The sequence below is a fragment of the Felis catus genome, chromosome F2, assembly GCF_018350175.1.
Source record: "Felis catus isolate Fca126 chromosome F2, F.catus_Fca126_mat1.0, whole genome shotgun sequence".
In the NCBI taxonomy this organism is placed as follows: domain Eukaryota; kingdom Metazoa; phylum Chordata; class Mammalia; order Carnivora; family Felidae; genus Felis; species Felis catus.
The window spans coordinates 2,782,184-2,798,314 of NC_058385.1; positions in this window are offsets into that span (position 1 = coordinate 2,782,184).

A 16,131-nucleotide genomic window follows, 5' to 3' on the forward strand; every position below is an offset into this window, starting at 1 on the left:
TTGAGAGTTTTTATCAAAAATGGATGATGTATTTTCGTAAATGCCTTTTCTGTATCTATTGAGAGAATCATATGGTTCTTATCCTTTCTTTTATTAATATGGCGTATCACATTGATCGATTTGTGAATGTTAAACCAGGCCTGAAGCCTGAGAATAAATCCCACTTGTTCATGGTGAATAATTCCTTTAATGAACGAATTGGATTTGCTGGTATCTTGTTTAGAATATTTGCATCCAAGGTCATCAGGGATATTGGCCTGTAGTTCTCCTTTTAAGTGCAGTCTTTGTCTGGTTTTGGAATCTAGGTAATCCTGGCTTTGTAGAATGAGTTTGGAAGTTTTCCTTCCATTTCTGATTTTTGGAACAATTTGAGAAGAATAGGTATTAACTCTTCTTTAAAAGTTTGGTAGTGGGGCGCCTGGGTGACTCGGTCGATTGAGCGACCAACTTCGGCTCAGATCATGATCTCACAGTTTGTGAGTTCAAGCCCCGCGTCAGGCTCTGTGCTGATGGCTCAGAGCCTGGAGCCTGCTTCTGATTCTGTGTCTCCCTCTCTCTCTGCCCCTCCCCCACTCATGCTCTGCGTCTCTCTGTCTCAGAAATAAATAAACATTAAAAAAAAAATTTTTTTTAAAGTTTGGTAGAATTACCCTAGGAAGCCCTTTGGTCCTGGATTTTTATTTGTTGGGAGATTTTTGACCACTTATTCAACTTTTTTTGCTGGTTATGGGTCTGGTCAAAATTTCAAATTCTTCCTATTTCAGTTTTGGTAGTTTGTGAGTTTCTAGGAATTTTTCCATTTCTTACTGTTGCCCAGTTTGTTGGCATAGAGTTTTTTTGTAATATTTTCTTGTATTTGTTTGTATTTCGGTGGTGGTGTTGTGATCTCTCCTTTTTCATCCATGATTTTATCTGTTTCTTTCTCTTTTCTTTTTGATAAGTCTGGCTAGAGTTTTATCAATTTTATTAGCTTTTTCAAACCATCAGCTCTTAGTTTTTTTTATCTGTTCTACTCTATTTTTGTTTCCATCATTGATTTCTTCTCTATATTATTTCCCCTCTTGTGCTGGTTTTGGGCTATATTTGGTCTTCCTTTTTTTTTTTAATTTTTTGGGGTAAAGTTATGTTGTGTATTTGAGACTTTTCTTGCTTTTTGAGGTAGCCTGGTATTGCAATATATTTCTATCTTAGGACTGTCTTTGCTGCATCCAAAGGCTTTGGACTGTCGTGTTTTCATTCTCATTGGCTTCCATGTACATCTTTATTTCTTCTTTAATTTCCTGGCTAACCACATTCATTCTTTACTAGGATGTTCTTTAACCCCCATGTATTTGAGAGCTTTCCAAATTTTTTTTCCTGTGGTACACTTCAAGTTTCATAGCACTGTGATCCAATAATAAGCATGCTATGATCTCAGTCTTTTTGTACTTGTTGAGGCTAATTTGTGACCCAGTATTTGACCTAGTCCAGAGAATGTTCCACGTGCACTCAAGAAGAATGTGTATGCTGCTACTATAGGGTGAAATGTTCTGAAAATATCTGTTAAGTCCAACTGGCCAGTGTGTCATTTGAAGCCATTGTTTCCTTGTTGATTTTATACTTGGATGATGTGTCCTTTGCTGGAAATGGATATTAAAGTCCCTTACTACCATTGTATTATTATCAATGGGTTTCTTTATGTTTGTTATTAATTAATTTATTTCAGTGCCTCTATGTTAGGGGCAGGAATATTTACAATTGCTAAGTCTTCTTGATGGATCAATTCCTTAATTATGATGTAATCTAATTGGCTACTCCAGCTTTCTTTTGATTTCCGTTAGCATGATAGATGGTTCTCCATTCCCTTACTTTCAGTCTGCAGGGGTCTTTAGGTCTAAAATGAATTTCTTGTAGACAGCATATAGGTGGATCTCATTTTTTTTAATCCATTCTGATACTCTGTTTCTTTTGATTGGAGCATTAGTTCATTTACATTCAGAGTGATCATTGAAATATATGAATTTAGTGCCATTGTGTTGCCTATAGAGTTAATATTTCTGGGGATGTTCTGTGGTCCTTTCTAGTCCTTGTTGCTTTCGGTCTTTTGTTTTGTTTTGTTTTTTTCTCCACTCAAAGAGTACCCTTTAAAATTTCTTGAAGGGTGGGCACTTGGGTGGCTCAGTCAGTTAAGCACTCAACTTTGGCTCAGATCATGACCTCACGGTTAATGAGTTCAAGCTCCACATCAGGCTCTCTCTGTGCTGACAGCTCAGAATCTGGAGCCTTGCTTTGGATTTTGTGTCTCCCTCTCTCTGTCCCTCCCCGCTTGTTCTCTGTCTCTCTCTCTCTCTCTCAAAAATAAATAAAAATTAAAAAAAAAATAAAAATAAATAAATAAAATGAAATTTCTTGAAGGGTTAGTTTAGTGGTCACAAACTCCTTCTCATTTGTCTGGGAAATTATTTATTTATTTTTGCATTCTGAATGACAGTGTTTCTGGACAAAGAATTCTTTACTATATATTTTTCCCATTCAGCACATTGAATATATCCTGCCATTCCTTTCTCTCCTGCCAAGTTTCTGTGAAAAGATCTGCTGCAAACCTGTAGGTGAAGGACTTTTTCTCCCTTGCTGCTTTCATGATTCTTTCTTTGTGTATTTTACGAATTTGACTATGATATGCCTTGGTGATAGTCAGCTTTTGTTGAATTTAATGGAATTTCTCTGTGCTTCTTGGATTTTGATGTCTGTATCCTTCCTCAGATTAAGGATGTTTTCAGCTATAATTTGCTCACATAAATCTTCTGTCCCTTTTGCTCCGTCTTCGTTTTCTGCTCTGCGTCATAGGAATCACTAAAATTTGTAGTTTTGAAACTCAGTAGCATGCCTGAGATAAAAAAAAAAAAAAAAGATGGACACAGTCAGGATGAACATGGTATTATGATGGAAACTGGAAACACAAGAGGGGTGATTAATTTCTCTTCTATGAGAAGAGTTGGGGGCACAAACTTTCAGCTTCAGGGGTAGAGAGCAGGGCACCACCATATTCATTCTGCTTCACAGCTTAGAGCCTTCAAGGAGTAAAGCAGCACAACCCAATGGAGGCCAGAGTCACTTACATGAGTCCCCACACCCCTGCACCTCAGGGGTGCATTGCCACTGAAACAAGTCAGCCTAAGAATCAGTGCAGGAGGCTCCTCCCCCCAAAGACCAAAACAAACAACTCACTTGAGCCAAGTCTAATGGTCACAGACTTCAGCTCTAGGGAAATAACATCTAATTTCTGTTTTACTTTTATTCCTTATTTTTTTTATTTTTTTCATTTATTTTCTTAATTTGTCAATATTTTTAGTCTTTACTATTATCATTTTTTATTTATACATATACATTTTTATATTTACATATTCCTTTTTTGTTGTTTGTTTGTAGTTTGGATCTAGATTCCTTTGATAAGCAGACCAAAAAAACCCAGGATCTAGTTTTGGGGTTTTTGTTTGTTTGTTTGTTTGTTGTTTATTTCTTTTCCTTTATGTTTAATGTTTATTTATTTTGAGAGACAGAGAGAGAGAGCATGAGCACATGAGCAGGGGAGGGGCCAAGAGAGGGAGACAGAAGATTCCAAGCAGGATCCACACTGACAGCAGAGAGCCTGATGCAGTGCTTGAACTCACAAACTGTGAGATCATGACCTGAGCCAACATCAGGCACTTAAAGGACTGAGTCACCCAGGCACCCCCTGGTTTTCCTTTCCTTTTCTTTTCTTTTCTTTTCTTTTCTTTTCTTTTCTTTTCTTTTCTTATTTGCTCTTTTCTTTTCTGGACAAAATGACAAGATGGATGGGGCACCTGGGTGGCACAGTCCGTTAGGCATTTGACTCTGGCTCAGGTCATGATCTCACAGTTTGTGGGTTGGAGCCCCATGTTGGGCTATGTGCTGATAGCTTGGAGCCTGAAGCCTACTTCGGATTCCGTGTCCCAATCTCTCTGCCCCTCCCTCCCCCACTCCCTCTTGGTCTCTCTCTGTCTCTCAAAACTAAATAAACATTAAAAAGGTTTTAAAAAAAATAACAAGATGGAGAAATTCACCCCAAAAGTAAGAACAGGCAATTGAACTTACAGCCAAGAACTTAATCAACACAGATATAAGATGTCTGAACTAGAATTTAAAGCCACTATTAAAATACAATCTTGGGTTGAAAAAAGCATAGAAGACACCAGAGAATCCGTTTCTACAGAGATTAAAGAACTCAAATCTAGACAGGATAAACTAAAACTGCTATAACTGAGATGCACTCTCCAATGAGTGGCATTATGGCAAGGATGGACAAAGGAGAGCAGCAAATCAGAGATACAGAGGAAATTACGGAAAATAATGAAGGTGAAAAGAAAAGGGAACAAAGGCAAAAGATCATAGTACAAGATTTAGAGAACTCAGCTACTTACTAAAAAGGAATAACATTTATGTTATAGGAGCCCTATATAGGAATATCTAGTCTTATATAGGAGTTTTTGAAAACTAATAAGAAAATGTTATGTGTTTAAATGTTTAAGAAAAATGTTCAATGTTAACTAACTAGAATTTAAATAAAAACTTAAATGAAAAAAAGTACTGCAAAAAATAAAAAATAAAAAGCATAGATGACAATTAAAAATATGTCCCAGTTTTCTGAAACTCTTCATTTAGAAGAAATTTTAAGGAAGTTAAAAGTATCCATTTATATGTTTTGAAATTTTGGAAACATGAAATATTGGATTGTGTGTGTGTGTATGTGTGTGTGTATAACATTGTTTACAGCAATGCAACAAAATCACATAATGATAGAAACATTTCTAAACCTCTATAATTAAAAGATTTTTCTTGGGGTACTGGGTGTACAATTTTGGCTCAGGTCATGATCTCATGGTCCATGGGTTCAAACCCCACATCGGGCTCTGTGCTGACAGCTCAGAGCCTGGAGCCTGCTTAGGATTCTGTGTCTCCCTCTCTCTGACACTCTCCCATTCATGTTCTTTCTCTCTCTCAAAAATAAATAAACATTTAAAAATTAAAACAAAAAAAAAAGATTTCTCCATATCATGACTTCCTCTCAAAAGAGAAATTTCATGATCTCATGGCTCGTTGAGTTCAAGCCCTGCATCAGGCTCTGTGCACACAGTGCAGAGGACTGCTTGGGATTCTCTCTCTCTGCCCCGCCCCCCTTGCTTGTGTTCTCTCTCTCTCTCTCTCAACATAAATAAATAAGCATTAAAAAATAGAGCTAGAGGTTTTAATACTTTCTTTAACCCCAAATGATTCTCTTTAGTACTCAAGAAGCTTTCTGAACATCTGATTTTTAAATCAAAGGTCTTATAATTTCTACCTCCTTTTTACCATGCAGTCAGTTTTATCCTATAATATTCTCTTAAAATGGTGTCCATTCTTTTGTCTTTATACTTCCTTTCAAATTACCTAAAATGTTATTAATCTGAGTTATTAACATGAGGATTTGAACACGTGAGAGTTTCACCCTTGACCAACAACAATCAACAAAAATGATAGAAAAGAAATGATAAACATAAAAATAAATATCTAGCTGTGTCCCACTTAAAAGTGACAAAGTAAGGGACTATGAGGATTCCTTCCTTTCACAATTGAAGCAGGAATTGTTGTATTTAAGGAGCAAACCAGCTCGGGAAGGCTACAGGGGCAGAGGACTAGGAAGGAAAGCTATGCCACGCAAGTCTTTGCTAAAGCCAGTAAGAAATAAGAGGGGTAGGGCCCAGTGAAATCTACTGTGTGCTATTCCTCAACATGGACCATCAAAAAGACTCTTATCCCTTGAGAGAAAAAATGATTATGAAGATTATTGCATAAATGGAAAGAGACAAACGTGTATGAAGGGGAAAATAATTCAATCTTAGAATTTATATATATTGACAAAACCAAAATTTCAGTATTCAAGTACAAACAGCTGAGTAGTGAATTAGTACATTGAAATATCTAAACAAAGAATTTTTCTATAACTTAAAAGGGATAAAAACAGGGAAATGTTACAGAACTTTTAAGGAACACAGACACAAGCTGTAAGGTTGGAAATACACAACACACTTTCCAGAATTTAAAAAAAACAAACAGAATGGAGAAAATGCAATATTAAAAATAAAAGACCAAATGCAATTTATCAGAGTTAAAGAACACTAAAAGATCTAAGAAACACATGTTCAAAATTTTTTTAATTAAAAGTTTTTTTTAAATCTAAAGAAAATTAGATTTGTATAATGAAGTCTTATTTTCCTTCTAATATAACAAACTTGGCAAGTTTATATAACTAAATTTTTGTTGCCACTTTCTTGAGACACAATTTCCGTACCATGCAATGAAATGCTTCAAAGTATATAGTTCGTTGTTTTTTAGTATATTCACAGAGCCCTGAAACCGCGACCACAATCCATTTTAGAACGTTTTCATCACCCCAAACAATAACCCCTAACCCACTAACGTTCAGTCTGTATTTGAAGCCAGTCTCTTCAACCGTAGACAAGCACCGATCTGATTTCTGTTGGTATTGTTTTACTGGGCACTTCATATAAGTGTAATCACACAGTGGTCCTGTCCTTTCTGACTGGATTCTTGGCACTTAGCATAATGTTTATCCATACTGTCAAATATATCAGTACTACATTCCTTTTTTTTTCTGCCTGAATAATGTTCCGTTGTGTGGATATACTACATTCATTTATCAATTCATCAGTTGAATCACATTTGGATTATATCCACTCTGGGGCCATTATGAAAAATGATGCTATAAACATTTGTGTACAAGCCTCTGTATGGACATGTGTTCATTTCTTTTGGATATATTTCTAGGAACCGTTGATTTATTTGATAACACTATGCTCAATCACATGAAGAACTAACAAAATAACCACACTATTGTACATTCCCACTGTATGAGGGTGCACATTTTACTGCGTTCTTTTCAATATTTGTCATTGCCCATCTTTTTTTGTCAGAGTCATTCTAGTGAGAGGGCAGTGGTATCTCATCGTGGTTTTGATTCGCATTTTGCCAACAATTAAACATGTTGAACACCTTTTCATGTGTCTGTTTATTGGTCATTTGTTGATCTTTTTTGGAGAAACTTCTACTTGGATCCTTTGTGTGTTTTGAATTAGGTTGTCTGTATTACTGAGTTGTAAAAGTCATAAGGAGGTTTTACAGTTTAAAAATGATTACATATAAGGAAATTGAAGCAATAATGAATGTAAGAAGAAACCACAGACTATTTTGCTTGAAAGTTAGAAGCAAAATAAAAAACAACACTAAGAAATTTAATCTTGGAATGGTTACATATGGCAATGCTGAGCTTCACCTGAGCTCTCTACTCCTGCAAGGCAGCAATGGCTGAGAAATTCACCCAGAAATCTGTTGTTCCAAGAAATGGCCAACCACAAAGGGCCACCTTGTCTACACATATTCCTAGGTAAGACTTTTCTCCACACTTCTTCACAACTTGTGTGCCCGCCTTTGTAAAACTTTCCTTTGAGATTTTCCTCATTAGTGAATGTTCCCCGAGTCTGATAGTCTGATTTTGTTAAGTTTGAATACAGACTTATTTGACAATGAATAATGATTTACAGCTAATAAAGATAATAACATTGAATGTCAAGGTCATTAGAGCAGCTGGAAAAAAATTGTCAATTTGGGTCGTTTAATCTAGATTTTCTCAGAAAAATTCAAGTTATAGCATTTATGTGAATCCCTGGGATATGTATAATGTATAACTTTCAGATCAACAAGATTAAAATAATTAAAACAAACATTAGACCAACATCAAAGTCTAAATGAAATATTGACCATAAATTTCACATAGGGTCCCTGGAAAAGGCTAATGTTGATGTTAAAAAAATTAGGCTTCTCTGATATATTAAATTGAATGAAAATCATTATCAAGCAATAAGAATTTTTTAACCTGTCCCTAAATTTCATATGAGTAAATGCTCTTAATATAAATATTTCAGGAATTACATGAAAGTCCTGGAAATCTATAAGTATCCTCTGTGCCCATAGGTCCTGATACTCGCTTGTCTAATGTGAGACAACAGTAATCTTATTAGTCGTAATTGCAGTTACTATATAAAATGTTGTGCATTATAAAACCTACCAAATTTCGTCGTCAAATCGCATTATTTTAAAAATGAGCTGTTTTTAGTTTTAACCATGGTTAAAAAGGATTAAACTTGAATGCCCGGATCCTTATTGGCACGAGAGGTTACAAGGCACCTGCTCTTCTCTTCGAGCCCTGCAAGCTGAAACTGGTTGAGATGATACAAACTACAAAGGACTCACCATCACAATGGTTGAGCCACCCAAGAAGTTCTCTGGAACCCCCGCATGCTCTGCTCTGGGAAATAACCATGGTTGTGACATTGACGCCTATGCCATTACCAAATACATTCTAAGCGCAAACCAGGAAATCCTGCAGGCAGCCACTGCCACCCTCACTCCAATCATCCAAAAACGCTTTGAATCCAGTCTTTAAAAATCGTCTTTACTGGCTGAACTCTGGACCCAAAAACTGCTCTGACTATTAATCTTTAGTTTTCTCTTTCTCCATCAAAATGTTGCTCATTAAATTCCTTATCGAGTAAACACCCTCTACTCCTGGAACTTGAAGACTGATTCTGTCCCAGAATATGGGACAATGTATAGCTCTGGTTTTTCCTGCTAATTCATCTTCTTTCTAGTTTATGTTCTTATTTCCCTTTGCAAGTGTCTTGTCAACTTCTGAGCTGAGCTGAATCTTCTCCACAGAAATCAACCCATATCCTTCTTTGTAAACCTTTTGGGGAAGTCTTAAATGGGGGAAGTGAAGGGATTAACAGCCCACAAGAGTGGTACAAAAATTACTTTAAACTGGAAATATCTGAACAATCGGCAGCCCCAGAAAGAAACATTACCTAACCTCGAGGGGAGCCTCCTAAAAATAAAGCTGCCAGTGATCCCTCTCTGAGGGAGTTCCTGTTTAGAGGAGCGTTGACCCTTAGGACCAGGAAGTGTAAATTCAGCTGCGTGTTAGTATCAAAAAGCCAAATAGAACCTTCCATGCTTTCCCATTGAAGCTATAAACCTCTCTCCTACCATCCTTTTTGTTAAGTTCATATATAAACCTTTACTTCTGGCTATTCAGGGAGTTAGTCATTACCAAGTACTCTCACATGCATGTGTAAATAAACCTTTTTTTTTTTTTTTCTCCTATTAAGCTATTTTCAGCTAACTCACAGGTCCCAGCCAGGTCCCTTCCTGTCAGCTCCAAGTTAGAGAAGTTTTTCTTCCAACACACAGTTCAGGAGCAGGCAGAACAGATGGGGTATGGGGGAAGTTCTGAAATCAGGACTCGGCTTCAAAGTCAGGTCAGGTACAATCTCAGCTTTATCTAGTAACACCTGGATTTTCAAGTCCCCTTCCCTGTCCTTTACCCTTTATCCTAAAACTTTCTGATAAGGTATTTAATCTGGTGCCCTCAGGGTACTTTGGTCTCCCCCAGTTCATCCATCTGCCTTTGCTATGTGCTCTCCCACAATGAAAATCAATTAATTCTGAAGGGCAAGGTTAAATTCCAAGCCTGTGTGGAGCAAGCTTCATTCCTAACTGAGTTGACAGTCTTAAGGAAATCCTCAGGCCCCTTCATTACTGGTCTTCTTGAAGTACTTCATATCTGCATCATACATTTTTACCCTTAATTATGTTCTTTCCTTTATTCTTCTCCATTTCTTTGAGGCAGACTTTTTTTTTTTTTTTAGATTGTGTTTCTTAAAAACATCGACTGGAATCACCATGATTTCTTCCCTCCCCATAGTCCTTAGTCACCTCTTCCTTCCCTTTTCCCTTTTTCTTTTCTCAACTCTGCTTCCCTTACGGCACAACTGAATGTAGTCCTGTTAACCATACAGGTAAACTCAAAACACGTCTTAGGGGCAAGTGTTATTATTACGGTATTACATACAAAGAAGCATACACTTTAAGTGGAAGTCACTTGCACAGGACGCACAGAGAGTAAAACAGGGAGTCAGTATGTCAACCCAAGCTGGTCTGATACAACTCTCTCTTTCTCACAGGCCACTCTTCTTGACTAAGATCTATTAATGGATTAAAAATGGACGACGTTTTCAAATATCAAATAAATTCAAACTTTCCGTGCTAAGTCACTGACCAAACACTCATATGTTAATATGCCCCAAATTCTCCCAGTCAGCATTCGCATTGTAGCCCAGGAGAAGGCTATGTTCAGCTGAAAGTTTGTTGCATGATCATGTAGGAAAACATGGCACTTCATTGTTTAGAGCCTAGTCTGTGGCGTGATTTCATTTTGATTCTGATTCTAGGGGGCCTCTGTGTCTTTGACTGCCTTGGAGCTATTCTGCAACTCTGTAAATTATAGACAACTGAAAGAAATACAAATGAGGCTTGTCTATTAACATGCAAATAAATTCTGTCCTGATGAAGTTCATTGACTATCCTCCCCCATCCCATCTTGAGAAAAGCCAATTTTATATCCACTTGCAAATTCCTTCAAAATTTGTGATCTGTAAGTATGCTTTTTTTTTGGTTTCTCCTTTGAACTGCTTGTCACATATAATAGATTCATTAACAGCATGTTAAATAAAATCTTAAACGTGTTCATTTCATATCTATATGAGGATCGTATTTTACCCTTTAGAAATTATGCCTTAACAATAAACTTGTAAAGTAATAATCTTACTTTAAAACACTTTTGTAATGATAAAGTTAGAAGAAATTTGAGAGATTTAGTCAATCCCCCTTCAGATTAATAAATGAAGACATACTGAAATTGATTTGTCTACCTTCCCCTAGCTATTTAATACCATAGCTGCAACCAAATATAGATCCTCTGACTAGACACCAAAATCCAGTGTTTTCCCCACAATTGTAATAAACCATTTTATTATGAATTCCTTTCGTGAACCTATCTTGAGAAAAAAATAAATGTAATAATGAACTGGCAATTCATGAAATAAAGACATTAATGGAAAGTAGAAAGTAATCTATTTTTAAATTATGTGTTCACCTAATTTTAATTCCCTAACAAGAAGCAAAAGTTGCAAAATTATTTTCATCACTGATTGCAGCTACATAAATAATATAATCATACATAAGAAGATAGACTTGAACTGACTATTGTCACAAGAACAAGATGTGATATATTTTAGTGATGTGATAATAACCAAAAAGATGTGATAATATTTTAGTATCGTTTGAAGCATCTACTTATAATTTATGTAAATCATGGTGATTAATAATTTGGGGTAATAGGGAAGCACATCTGGGTTTATCCTTTTCCTCTAGATACTAGCTGTATGATCAGAAATGAGTTATGTAGAAAAGAAATTTTGTTTTTTAAAAACAATTTAGTGTCTATAACACCATTCAAAGTTATCGACTCTGCAGATTCTGTCCTATCTGTTAGTGATTTTAATGCACTTGAGGAAAAGCAACTTTTTTCCATTTGAAATTAGTCTCAACACTCCTTTACCCCATGTAAAATTGTGCTAATTCTTAGTATTCCTTTGAATAGGCTATATCAACTGCCTGTTTCCTTCAAATCATATGAATAAATAGATTCTTTAACATTTGCTCCTTTTCCTATCTCTATGAGAGTCATGATTTCACCCTTTTCCTGGAATTTTTCTTTAACAATTCCTTATTCTAAGCCTCTTAAGGATTTTGCAACTGTTAAATTAGATGATGTATTATATGTTCCTGGAATAATATATGTTTCTGACATATGTTTATATGATCTATTAAATAACAAAAATTCAACTGAGTAAATTTTAAAGATCTAATTGGCTTTATTGGACAATTTATGAATTGGGTAGCATCCCATCTAGATAGCAAAAAGGAGCTCCAAAGGGCTCTAGAAAGGAAAAAGTTTTTTTTAAAGCAGGACAAGGAAGTCATAATCAAAACAAACCAAAAAAAAAAATTAATTTGAGGCAAGATCATCTCCCTTTGGAGACAAAAAGGTCTTATTAGCAGGATAACCTCAACACTACTGACCAGGAAATTCCAGATTAAGACTCCATTTCTGGGGAAGTTTAAAAGAACCATTAGGTAGGTATTAAACCCTGGTTTGTTGAGGTAGGCCTAGCACAAGTGACTCCATTTTGGATCTGTGGTTGTCTTTTAAAAATGTTAGTTTCTTTTAAAATAAATTAATGTTGTTTTATTTTTATGTGCCAATATTAATCAGTGGAAATAACATTCCTGAATGAGCATTAGATAATATGATTTTTAATTTAAGCGAATCACACCCTTTCTTTGCAGATCCACTTATTTTATTTTATATGTTGTTCCCTTCTACTAGCTTTGAGCTGTGTGTCGTCAATTCTAACAGGAAGCTCTCTAGTAGATTATCAGAGCAGGCAGTAAAATATAATGCCAGTAAAGTCCACATTCTTTTGAGAAATACAAATTCTAAGAAAAAAGCTTTGCATAGTCATACCTCAAGCTTGCAGGATTTGGACCTCTGGGCATCATAAGCCAACAGCTCCAGGCTTAAAGCCAATTCCAAAGTATCAAGCAGTTCTAGGAAGTAATGGTTATTTTCAAAGCCCCTCAGTATGTTTTCATTTATCAGTCATGTGGCTCAATCAATTAGGGAAAACAGCAATACAAATTTACAACAACAAGAAAACCGATAAAATTATGTTCAATGCCCCTTCCCGACCATAGAACACTAGAATCTGTCTTGGATTGTTCTCAACTCTAAGAAATTCTTGTTTGGTTCATTTTCTTCCCAAAATGTTAATCATCCAAACCCATTTTGTGTCATGAATATTTCCCTTGAAACCTAGAAAATATTTTCATCTCAAACCTAGTTGCTATTTCTACATCCTATCATCATGCTCAACAACAACAGCAACAACAACAGCAAAACATTTATTCTCCAATGGAAAATCCGCAATAAGAAAAGACAATCGTATATTCAAAAATTTAAGAACTCCTCTAGATAACGTTTTCAGTTTCAAATAACAAAAAGGGACACAAAACTGAATTTTCTACCCACATTAAACATACACAAAACCCATAATTACAGTAAGTTGTGAAAGGAAGGCAGTGGCAGTGGTTCAAAGATGTGCTATTAGAGCAACAATGGGGAAGGAAACCAAAGAGGAAGCCAACTGGGAAGCTTCTGAGGTCTCCTGGGTGAATGACAACATAGTGTGGAAAATAGGTTTTGGTCTGTGTCGAGAAACTTGTTTCAAGGGTAAAATCACAGATTTTGGGAGATGGGGGAGGAGTGAGGTTTAGCATTGGCATAACGGCTTCCAACAATGTGTGCCCATAATGCAGAAAAGTTGGTGTTGTGTTGGTGGTGGTGGTGGTGGTGTTTTTAAACTGCAAGTGTTTGGGATTATCAAACACTTATATGCTGCTAGAGAATAAAATTCAAAAACCAAACAGGTGATCAAACTAGAAGAGCCATTGAGTAGTATGTTCGAGAAGCCCTCAGCCACTTGTTCTCCAAGAATAGGAATGAGTGACAGAACCCTGAGTGGGCTTGCGGAGAGGAAGTGGTGTGGTCATATGAACATTACAGATTGTTCACTCCTTAGAAATCAGAGGAAGCATCTTAAGTGAAGTCTGGGAGATGAGTGAAATTCTGTTGCAAATGGCCTGACAAGGAATCGGGGGGGGGGGGGGGGAATTAAACCTAAGAAGGTAGTGTAAAGTTTCAGAATTTAGGACGTAGAACCATCAAGATTTGAGAGTGTTTTCTTCAGATATTGGTGAGAAAGGGTGTGTGTGTGTGTGTGTGTGCGCATGTAAGAAGATCTCCCAGTTTCCTGAGATTGGAATTAAGAACAGAAGACTTTTGAGGAGCCTGTGGAACATCCAAGTGATGGTGTCCAAAAGGTCCTGAGCTCTGAAGTCTGAAGGCCATACCTGGCAGCAAGGATCTGGGAGGCATCGCCCTGTTGTCATTTATTAAAACTTAAAATGTTAATGAGATTATTTAGAAAAAGCTGAGTCTATAACCCTTGAAGAAGGAATCTAAATTCCAATACCTAATGCCTAAAAGTGAGACTGGTCTTCAAGTAACATGCCATTCAGCCAAAGCATTTAAAAATAAACTTGAATAGCTCTGTTATCTTTTTAGTGAAAAAATTTGTCACTATTGTACAAAAATTTCAAGATTCTTCTTCACATTTTAATACAAGATCAATAATCAGATTTGCACTCAGCACACTTGCCAATATAGTGAGTCTTAAACATTTGCAAACTTAGCTGTTGTAGTTCCTTGGAAAGCAAAAGACAGAAAAATTTGCCCTTTAAGGATCTATTAAACTTTTTCAAGTGCTTCAACTTGCCCCCCCATGGAGATAATTATTAGACTACAGTAAAAATATTCTATGTGAAAGACTCATTTTCTTGGGGGTAAGAAAAAAAGGGTGTGTGTGGCAAATGTTTCTTCTGCCATAGGACATGGAATGATTTTATTTTACTCCTGACAGAAACCTAAGTAATAACCTCAAAATGACAGAGTATTAATTCTGGCGTTTTGATTTTAAACAAATATACATTAAGATGAACATCAGTAATTCATACCTTCTCCTGAATTGAATGTGTGTCAAGGAAAGCCATTTCCACAGCAAGCACCTGTATTTAATGATGTGGGTGATTATGGTAAATCATTTGTGAAATTGCTTTGTCTTCTTATTCTCATATAATTTTTCTGTGGTTAATTCCTTGGTCTGTTGAAGGCTTGAGCAATGATTTCTAACATGGTTAAGCAAATTGCTACACAACTTTGAAGAAAGACAATGGATTTTCACTTAAGGTTTACAGCAATGTTTCACATAGTCACTTGTGATTTTACTGTATTTTGTAACCACTACCTCCCTACAAGGAAGATGTCCGTACTGATAAGTTTTGAATAGGATGGAGAAGTAGGAAACCCCAGACCTTTTTTTTTTCCCTCCGAGACACTGTCTTGATGATAATAGGCAGTACAAAAAGCCTTTGCAAGAATTCCAGAAACAAGTTAGAAAGGCCCAGTATTCCAGGAAAGTGACTAACTGCACTGAAATGTGTTGTGTTACACTGTACATCAATAACCCCACCCACAAGCTGGCACAGCCTAGTACAATCAGGAGAAAACACACAGCTCGTGGTTTCTCTTTTGGAAAGGAAAAAAAAAAGTAGAACAGACATTCAACGTTTTGACTTTTCAGGGAGCTGAGCAAGACGGGTTTCTGCCTCACCTGATTCACAGTGCTGACTGAGAATCAGCATATTTTGGATGCCTGAGAGCCACTAAAACCAGGAGAGCTCAGTGGAAGAACCTACAGTACTATGGACAGAAAACCAGAAAGCAAGATTGGGAGCTTCTAGAAAAAAAGGGAAAAAAAAACCAAACAAAACAAAAGTCGCAAACCTCTCTACTTGGGGAATTGTCTGGGGAAGCCCAGAGAAGATACATCCTCAGAAGGTGTTTGAAAGGTCCCCAGAATCTCTAGCCAGGCTTATTGGTGAACATCTTCCCTTCTACAAAGACAGTCTTTAAAAACTAGGATAGGTGATTGTTTTTCAAGTGTCCAAATCCTAGCAAAAAATGAAAAGGAATATGAAGAGACAGGGAATCATGACCCAATAAAAGGGATGAAATAAATCTCCAGAAAATGACTCTAAGGAAGTGAACATTTATTAATTACTTGACAAGGAATTCAAAATATCCTCGTTATCTTAAAGAATCTCAATGAGCTATAAGCTAATCCAGACAATGAAAGGAAATCAGGAAAATGAAAATGTCAACAAAGAAATAGAAATTTTTTTTTAAAGAACCAAATAGAAATCCTAGGGTAAAGCATACACAAAACTAAGCATGCAATAACTAAATGGAAACTTCACTAGAAAGGTTCAACATCAGACTTGGTCTAACAGAAGAATCAGTTAATTCAGACGAAGCATTTGAAATTATTTAGTCAGAGGAAGAAAGGGAAAACAGAATGAAGAAAAGTAAACAAAAAGGGACTTATGAGACATTGAAAATGAATCAAGATCCACATAAGAGAGAAAACATATGGTATCTGTCTTTCTCTGTATGGCTTATTTCACTTAGCATAACCCCATGGGGGAGGGGAAGGAAAA